The 9,456-nt window shown below is 36.4% G+C and overlaps 1 long non-coding RNA gene across 1 annotated transcript; it reads right to left on the bottom strand.

Annotated features, from left to right (window-relative positions):
* Positions 1–789: 789 nt before the first annotated feature.
* On the bottom strand, positions 790–8,800 carry Gm36719. The gene is made up of 3 exons (XR_380911.1): positions 8,761–8,800; positions 2,006–2,234; positions 790–902 (listed from the first exon to the last, which is right to left on the bottom strand). It is a non-coding gene; the product is annotated as a predicted gene, 36719 (long non-coding RNA).
* Positions 8,801–9,456: the final 656 nt, after the last annotated feature.

The following is a 9,456-nucleotide window of genomic DNA, read 5'->3' as shown; positions in this document are numbered from 1 at the left end:
AATTAACTCCATTCCACCTTAAGAATACCAAGCACGATCTTTATCTTAATAATTCATTTTATCAGCCTATACTTCTGGTCATAGGAGTAATTAAATATAAAAATTGTAAATCTGAAAGTTAAAAAGGAGAGAAGATAGAGCAAAGTAATAGAGCACAGGTGTGCTGATTTGCTGTTCAGTGTTCAACATAGTTGGAAGCTAAGTGAGTTTGTCGGAGGAAGGAATGTGTACCTTGTTGCAATGAAAGAGATATATACATTGTTGCATTGGAAGAAAGTTGACATTGTTGTACTGGAAGAAAGGGTACATTGTAGCATTGGACGAAAGTGTACATTGTTGCATTGTCAAGACCCAGCCAAATTAAAAGATGGAAATATAATTAAGTCAATGTCTTTCAAATATCAGAATGGGATTGTACACTTAATATAAAATACCAAGGTCTTTTATAAAGCATAAGAAATTCTGGGTTCTGGCTGTGTAAGAATATCACTTGAAGAACTTCACAGGAATACTGGTAAGTGGGAATGGGCAGGTGCACATCCAATATCCATGCCCCCTTCCCAAAGCTTTTGATTTAATTGCTTTGTCTTTGACTCACCTTTTACTACAAACTCATGAACACTGTGAAATATTTTCTTCATTCTAGGTGAATGGAATATGAGCATTTTAGACGAGGAGAAACATTGAGGGACTCCGATGACATAATGCCTCTCAGCAGCCAGCCTCCTCCTGCTTCAGGAAAACAGAATCTGCTTTCAAAGCCAGAGGCCATGGCAAAAGGAAGAGAACACAACGATTTCCTTCCCTGAATGAGAACTGAGGATGAACAAATGCGGGAAAATATTTGCCTTCATTGACAATTGCTTCAGCTTTGTAGGGGCTCCTCTTCGGTAATCTAGAAACTAAAGAGTTAAAAGTTAAACTTATTCTGTGAAATAGTTTATTACCTGATGCAAACTATTTGCTGAAACAATGGGAAGCAAAGGAAGACTACAACTTATGACGAGTTATAAAAAAGAAAAGCCGGAGTAAAAGAATAATTATTGAGCAACAAATACTCTATTGGGCAGGGATTGAAATAGGCCCAGTTTAGCTTTTGATACACAATTTGAGAATAAAGCCAGATTTTGAAACTTCTGCTTTTAAAATCCAATTTAAAAAATTTATTATTTTAATTTTTTTAAACTTAAAAATGTAAAATGAAGATTTTTATTCACGGTAAAAATCTGTATGCATGATGAGTTAACCAAACAAAATGAATTTAAAAAAAAAGAGTATTCAGACAATTAAAATTTACTTTTTGTAGAAAACTGACATATTCATTTGTCCTTATTAGTAGCCTGTGTTCAGACATTTCTGTTCAATATATTAGGGGCTTCCTATAAGGAGAAGACTTTACAATCACAAGAGTCCAGAAGATGGAGACATTTTAATATCTAAAAATCAGATGAAACTGTAAACATACTTATAAGGAGGTATAGAAAATGGAAAGTCTTTTCCCTTCTTGTGAACTATATAGCCTTAAATGCCACTAAATGATCACTAAAGTAATTTCAGTTTTTATTGTATTCCCAAGTCAGAGATATAATGTAAATGTGAAGGATATCTCAAGAAGGAATATATATATATATATATATATATATATATATATATATATATATATGTGTGTGTGTGTGTATACACAACACTATGTATGCATGTATATGTGTATACTTGTGTGTATGTGGGCATATAAAATGATTTTGCTTTTACTTTAAAGACATATTTACACGGTAGTGAAAATAAACTTTCCTGAGTGACTTTTATCCAGATAATTAATTCAATGCCTGTATGCCAAAAATTATGGGCCAAAAATTACAGTAGTCAAGTCAACTCTTCTAAACTGTTTTGGAATCTCTTAACAACCCAGAATGAGGGTCATGGGAGAGGGAAAGCAGGAAGAGAAGATGGAAGGAAAGAAGATTGGAGGGAATTGATAAGGTGGGAGAGAAAGATGAGAAAATACCTGCTCGTTTTCTTGCAAACAATCAAGGAATGGTTTGGGTAGTTTCTTGGATCTGGGCAGGAAACAGGATTTCTGAATTCATAGATAGGATGACTGCATTGCATGTCTTCAGGTGAATGACAGTACATAGTTGTGAATGAAACCTCTTTGACCTTCCCATTTTCAGTGTATCTATTTAGCTCACAACTGGAGTCGGGCAGTAAAACCCTCCAAATGGGCTGGAGTCTTTCTGAGAAGAAAATTAGGATATTAAGCTTTCAGGCACTTCAAATATGTGATGTAATCTTTTTCTTGTAGCTCCTTCCTACATTGCTTATGATAGAAGAAATCAATCCCTTTACTCTTCAACAGACACCTAGAGTGTTATAAAAATCTCTTTAAGGTGTAAAACTGCAGTTGTGGTTGCAAGAGTAACTTAAGTTTGTCAAAACCAAGCCTTCCCCTGATCTGTCCGACAGGCACACATTTATGTTTGTAATTCTATCATTCAATTATCCATCACCGTTTTTATTCATCTGTCTCTTCATTATAGTTTCAAGAGGAGTCTAAACTGACATTTTCAAAAGAATGAATCGTTCAGTTCATAGCTGGATGCATGCTATGCTCACTCCTAAATGCTGTTTTAATAAAGTGAAGTAGAGCTGTCATTGCCTAATTTATTTCCGTGCCTAGCCATTTAAACTCTCCAGAGAAACTTCTGTTTAAGCAAGGCGTGCTTGACCAAGAAAGGTTGTCATGTATTAACTGTCTCTGTGGGGAGTTGATGTTAAAAGAATAATTGGTTCAGTGAAGGGAAAAGAAAATCAGCTCAGCAACTCTCAGTCAAGAAGTCAGTTTCTTGTCCCCACAGTATGAACGTATGCTGTCACTTTTAACTAAGAGAGTGCTACTGTACACAATTAGTGTACGGAAAGTTTCAGCATCTTTTCTACCCTGAGGATAACATTTTTTTCCCAATGTACTCTTTCTGATTGGCACTCACTCATCACTTAGCCTGAAAACAAATGTGTAGTAAACACTCATTTTCTTCATCACCAAATAATCAGATTTCTTCATTAATTTATTTTTTAATTTCCTGATACCCAAGTATTCCCACTGTCTCATAGTTCTGACTAATTCAGAAGGAGCACTTACACCACGAGATTTCTGTGATATTCCTTGCTGTTTACAAAGGCAGAGTGTTCATACTGCAGACCTAAATCCAGTTTTATCAAGGGAGAGACACAAAAGGCAATCTTAATTTATGTGCGAATGAAAATTCTCACAGGGTTTTTAGCCCACAGATCCAGTGAGGCTCTCACTTCCTAAGCTGGTGTAGAAAGACTAAGGCATTCAGTGTGAACCGCTCTACTTTCTCCCTTAGTGTCTCTGCTGAGCCATAGTTTCAAATGGGACAAAGTACCTTAGGGAATTCTGTTTCATTAACCAGTGCCAATACTGTGAACCCCTGAGCATTTGTGACATAAATCTTAGTTTAGTTTAGAAAATGTCCCATTTTGACCCTGCCCACATAATTTACTGTTTTTTACTGCTTTTCCAACAACACTAAAACTTAGTGATTTTTCAGATTTTGGAAATGATTGTTTGTGCCAGCTGTATTTTCTTGCATAAGTATCAAAAATGCAGATTTCAGTTATAGTGACTGATTGGATCTTTTGACTTTTAAAAGCAGGTATAGACTGAATAGTATTCCTTTAAAATATGTAGGTTTAAGAGTATCCCAACATGGAAGAAGAGATGTATGTATGTATGTATGTATGTATGTATGTATGTATGTATGTTTGCTTGCTTGTTTGTTTGTTTGTTTGTTTTAAATTTATTTTTGAGATTGGGTCTCACTCTTAGCCAAGAATGGCTTGCAAGTCACTCTGCAGTACTTAGGTTGTTTGAAAATGATGTTCTATATGTAACATAAGAGTGTCACTAGGAAATAATTTCTTGAATAAAGGATTAGACTTCAAATACCTTGCTTTCCTTGGTAATAATTAATTTTCACTTAGAAAATTATGATAATTTTATAATGTGAAATATTGAAATGCTGTTGTGGAATTGTTCTAATGATTTAATTAACAAATATGTTGAGTCATATAATTTTCATTTTTGTGTAATGAGCATTATAATATATGCCTAGCAATCCTTAAAATACCACACACTGTGACTGCCATCACCATGCTGTGCAGTATAGTTACAGAACTTAATCTTCTCTGACTTTAATTTTATTTATTTTATTTTACTTTTTGGTTTGGGTTAGGGTTTTGCTTTTATTTTATTTTTTTATTACGTATTTTCCTCAATTACATTTCCAATGCTATCCCAAAAGTCCCCCATACCCTTCCCCCCAATTCCCTACCCATCCATTCCCATTTATTTTGGCCCTGGCGTTCCCCTGTACTAGGGCATATAAAGTTTGCAAGTCCAATGGGCCTCTCTTTCCAGTGATGGCCAACTAGGCCATCTTTTGATACATATGTAGCTAGAGTCAAGAGCTCCAGGGTACTGGTTAGTTCATAATGTTGTTCCACCTATAGGGTTGCAGATCCCTTTAGCTCCTTGGGTACTTTCTCTAGCTCCTCCATTGGGGGTCCTGCGATCCATCCAATAGCTGACTGTGAGCATCCACTTCTGTGTTTGCTAGGCCCCGGCATAGTCTCACAAGAGACAGCTATATCTGGGTCCTTTCAGCAAAATCTTGCTAGTGTACACAATGGTGTTAGCGTTTGGAAGCTGATTATGGGGTGGATCCCTGGATATGGCAATCTCTAGATGGTCCATCCTTTCGTCACAGCTCCAAACTTTGTCTCTGTAACTCCTTCCATGGGTGTTTTGTTCCCAATTCTAAGAAGGGGCACAGTGTGACTTTAATTTTATAAACATTGAAAAAACATCTTCTTCTCTCCAGGACACAGCATCCCACTCTGCTTCTCTAGGTTCAACTCTTAGGTTGCACATACAAGGGAGAAAAATGTTATGGTATTTGTTTCTCTGTGCTTGGCACCTGGGCCCAAAGGATTGGTACTCGAACCTCAGTAAGCAAATGGAAGCCTGGATCCCATATCCACAGGGACTGGCCTAAAATTTAGGTTCATAGCATACTAAAGTGCTGTTATATTTTATGATGGTTTACTTTTGTGAATAGCAACCTAACAGATTTTTGTCAGTTATATTTCTAGCTCACAGTTTCTCATTAAGGGAAATCAAAGAAGGAATTTGAAAGCAGAAATTGTGAGGGATGCTGTTTGCTATCAGGCTCACAGGCTCATATCTAGCCAGTTTTGTTATAAAGCCAAGGATGCCATAACTAGGGATGGTTACACCCACAGTAGACTGGGTCCTCCTTTATCAGCTAACCTTTAAGACAACCCCTTTTAACAGACATGTCTACATGCTACTCTGATCAAGAGAATTTCTCATTTGGGGCTGTCTTCTTAGATAACTCTAGGCTGTGTAAGTTTGACAATCAATGATACCTTGATTAAATATGTCTCCAGGTCCTGAAATGACTGTGACTGAGTTTGTATTGACAAACTTGAATTCTGACTCTATGGGGGCTTTACCTGTGCTCAAAGAGATTGGTCTGTATCTTGGATAGGTGAACATTTTCCCAAAGCTTTGTCTGTTGAAATAGGTCTGATGTTGGGGCCACTGATAAGGAAGAGAACCCTGTGTCTGTGGGACTGTGAGGCCATCTGGGCTCTCTTGAAGCATGGGGCTGTGAAGACCATGTTGACAAGGTAGTTTACAGGCATAGGTGACAGACTGGTGCCTGAAGCCAGCAAGCCTGAACTAGTGCTGGAATGAAATAGATTGTATTGCTTTATGTGGTTGTAGCTGATCTGAATTCCCAATAGTATTGGAGTGAGAGTAAACAAGAGATACTTGGGTGGCAGGGGGAGGTAACGGAGATTATAATAAACATGACTTTCCTAGTCAATATGGAAGGTCACTTGTAATTGAAATACTTTCTTGATTTTGTCTACTATGCATACACCATGGAAAGCCAGAGAATTTCATCACTCAACAAATAACACATCATATGTTCATTTATAAAATAATTCTAAAATTAAGCTTGGTTGCTCATTTAAAGGTGTACACATTTTATGGAACAATTTTATATAAGTACCATTCTGCACTATTATTTCATGAGAAAACGTTGGATTTAATATCCTATTGAAAAAAATGAACCCCTATTATTCATATTTTTCTAGTCTAAAGAATGCCTCAATATGTGTAGAGACGAGAAAGTGAGGTTTTACTCTTACAGTCTCATCATCTCATTATCTCTATCCAATTGCTCACCTTCTTCGAGGATAAAAGGCAAAGACTTCATGAATTAGGAATTGTAATTACCCAGCATATCAGAACTTGGATGTGGACATTAAACCTGATTTATAGTGCCTAACTAAGAACTTGCTGTTCGGGCTAGAGAGATGGCTCAGCGGATAACAGCACTGACTGCTCCTCTAGAGGTCCTGAGTTCAAATCCTAGCAACCACGTGGTGGCTCAAAACCACCTGTAACGAGATCTGACGCCCTCTTCTGGAGTGTCTGAAGACAACTAGAATGTACTTATGTATAATAATAAATAAATCTTTAAAAAAAAAGAAAAAGAAACTTGCTGTTGTGCTGTTGTTGTGTGAGCCAGAACAATTAATTCAAACTAAATGTTTAAATCTTTAACTTGATGTCATCTTTAGCTGAGGATGTCCTTTAATTTAAGTGTAAAATGAAGAGAAACTTATGAATAAACTTGAGCTTATGAGGAGAGCAAGAACAAGTGTCCACTATCGGCATAAGAAAAAAAGTATCCACATTTTTCTGATGGAAAGGAAGTCGTTGAATTTTCAGTTTGTTGGGAATTGAAATATAATGATTTTTTAAAGATATTAGTATTATCATTTTACAATGTATATATGTTTGATATGTGTGAATATACATATGTGACTGAGTATGTGTGAGTATGTGTGTGAATATATGTGTGTGTGAATATAAGAGTGTGAATATGTGTATGAGTGAGTGTGTGAATATATGTGTGTGCATGAGAGTGTGTGTGAGTGTGCCTGTGTGTGCATTTGTGTGTGAGTATACATGTGTGCATGTGAATGCTGTATGAATGTGTCTGTGTGAGAGTAGATATGTGTGTGTATGAGTACGTATGTGTACGTGCATGTGTGCTGTGTGCATGTATGAGCACACAGGTGTCAGAACATTCATATATGTGGAAATCAGAGGACAGCTTTGTGGACAAGGTTCTTTCCTTCTGCCTTTGTGTAGGTTCCAGTAACAAACTCACCTCATTTGGCTTGATTGCAAGTGCTTTGCCTACTGGACCAACTTAAAACACTAGATATAGTAGTAACATTTTATATAACATTTTATATAAGAAGCTTGCCAATCAGTTCACTCTCCTAGATTTATAGCACATATGCATGGGTGTACATGATACATTCCACAGTTATTATAAATTAAGGCATTCCAACTTCCCTTAGAAATCTAGTTTCCCTGTTTGGAAAGCAGAACCACTACTGAAAAACTATTAACTAGCGTCAAGCATGTGCTAGCACTAAAATGAGTCTTACACTTCCTTACCACAGTGATGCATTGCTGCCCTCAATACGCGGGAATACTTCTTTCTATCAAGCTAGGATCCTCTGCCCTGGAAACTGCAGCTTTACACTTCCTGCTGCTCAGCTGTGACGGATGGCAGCCACTCACCCTGATCCTTAAATAAAACTACTGAGACAGTTTAAAGGGCCTGCTCTTTTATGTACTAATTATATAATATTATATAATTATAATATTTTATAATATTATAATAGATAGGAATGTAAATAACTCTCATTCCTATTTACAAAATAATCTTTAACTGACTTAAAATCAAGTGGGCAAACATGAGAATTTTAAGTAACCTTGCATCCAGCAATGAATGCACAGATATCAGTAAATATTTAAGCAACTGATTGAAAAGTGTTGGAAGTAAAATAGATTAAACTGCACATCACTCAGTGTGTGCAGGCATTTACATATTTAAATAGAGAAATGTACATCACTCAGGTGTGCATGGGTATTCGCATATTTAAACACAGAAAAGGAAGAGAGGCAGAGAGTACACTGAAGTGCTTGGTGTGCTTCTGTGGATGGTCACACTCTCAGTGGGGCTAATTGTCAATCACACAAGCCTGTTTTGGAATGCAGTGGTGACTCAGAAATGACCAAGGTTTGTTCATGTACACGAGAAACCTATCAATGATGTTCAGAATCAATATCTAGAGCACCTGCAGAATGTTAGAGTAAATCCAGAAATATCTATGATTTCAGTAGAAGAGAGAAAGGAAGTCAAGAATGGATGCCATTATATAACAGGTTATTCATTTGGCAGGGATACAGATAGGAGATGCTATACTCCAAACAAGCTTATCCAGGATACTGATTGGTGTTTGAGCAAGAGACTACAAAGAAGAATAAATTCGACCGATTAACCCTGGGTAAAATTGTGCCAAGTAGTAATGATGGCTTAGTATATATTAGTGTACATTTCAGTGTCTTGATTGGTTAAATGGTTTGTATGGTATATAAATACACACACACACACACACACACACACACACACACACATGAAAATTATGCTTTTGTTGTAATATATGTGTTCTTACCACTATTTTCTGGAATGAACTGATTTTATTACATTAAAATGGTATTTGAGAGTTACTGTGTGTCAATCCTGTGAATTGAACTATTATTACCAATATATAACTCACCTTTTTATTTTGGCTTCAAAGGTAGACAAGAATCATATGCATCATTTAACTGCAAAGAATCTGAGAAAATTTTGTGAGGTAGAAAAAGACTGTTACAAAGCCTCCCTATCTTCTTTTTTCGATCCTGTAAGCTTTAGAGTTCAGGTTTTGATCATTACCCGAATGTAATGTATCTTCATTTAATGATTTCAAATGATCTGCTTAGATAGTCAAAAGCGTCTTTCATCTATTGATCCTGGGAGAAGTTTCAATAAACACAACAATACTAACAATGATTCAACTGCAGATACAGTGGCACGAGAGAAGCCACAGATTAGAAGGAGGTATAACCCCTTGTTGGTGTTAGCAAGAGTTTGAATTTCAAAACAGTACTGATTGCACAAAGCCTAAGCCACCACTCCTCAGAGAGACTGGTTATTTTAGGAGGCAGAGATTATTGTCTTTGCTATATAACTTTTGGCAGACATTAAAGGGTAAATTAATATTACAAAAAATAAGTGTCCTATGGAAATGTGTTAGCAAGGTAGGAAGTGGGTAGCAAGGCTAGAGTTAATCGTCAACTTCAGAAAATGTAGTTTCTCTACACATGTTAGTTTAGAATTATTCGATTATTGTTCATCTTTTAAATATTATCAAAGAAGAATTAATTACTGAGACGGAGTAGGTGGTATGGGTAAGATGTGGCAACTCAACCGC

Source organism: Mus musculus, chromosome 10, assembly GCF_000001635.26.
Source record: "Mus musculus strain C57BL/6J chromosome 10, GRCm38.p6 C57BL/6J".
NCBI lineage: Eukaryota > Metazoa > Chordata > Mammalia > Rodentia > Muridae > Mus > Mus musculus.
Note: the sequence above shows the minus strand (reverse complement) of the source record. Positions and strands in the feature narration are given on the sequence as shown.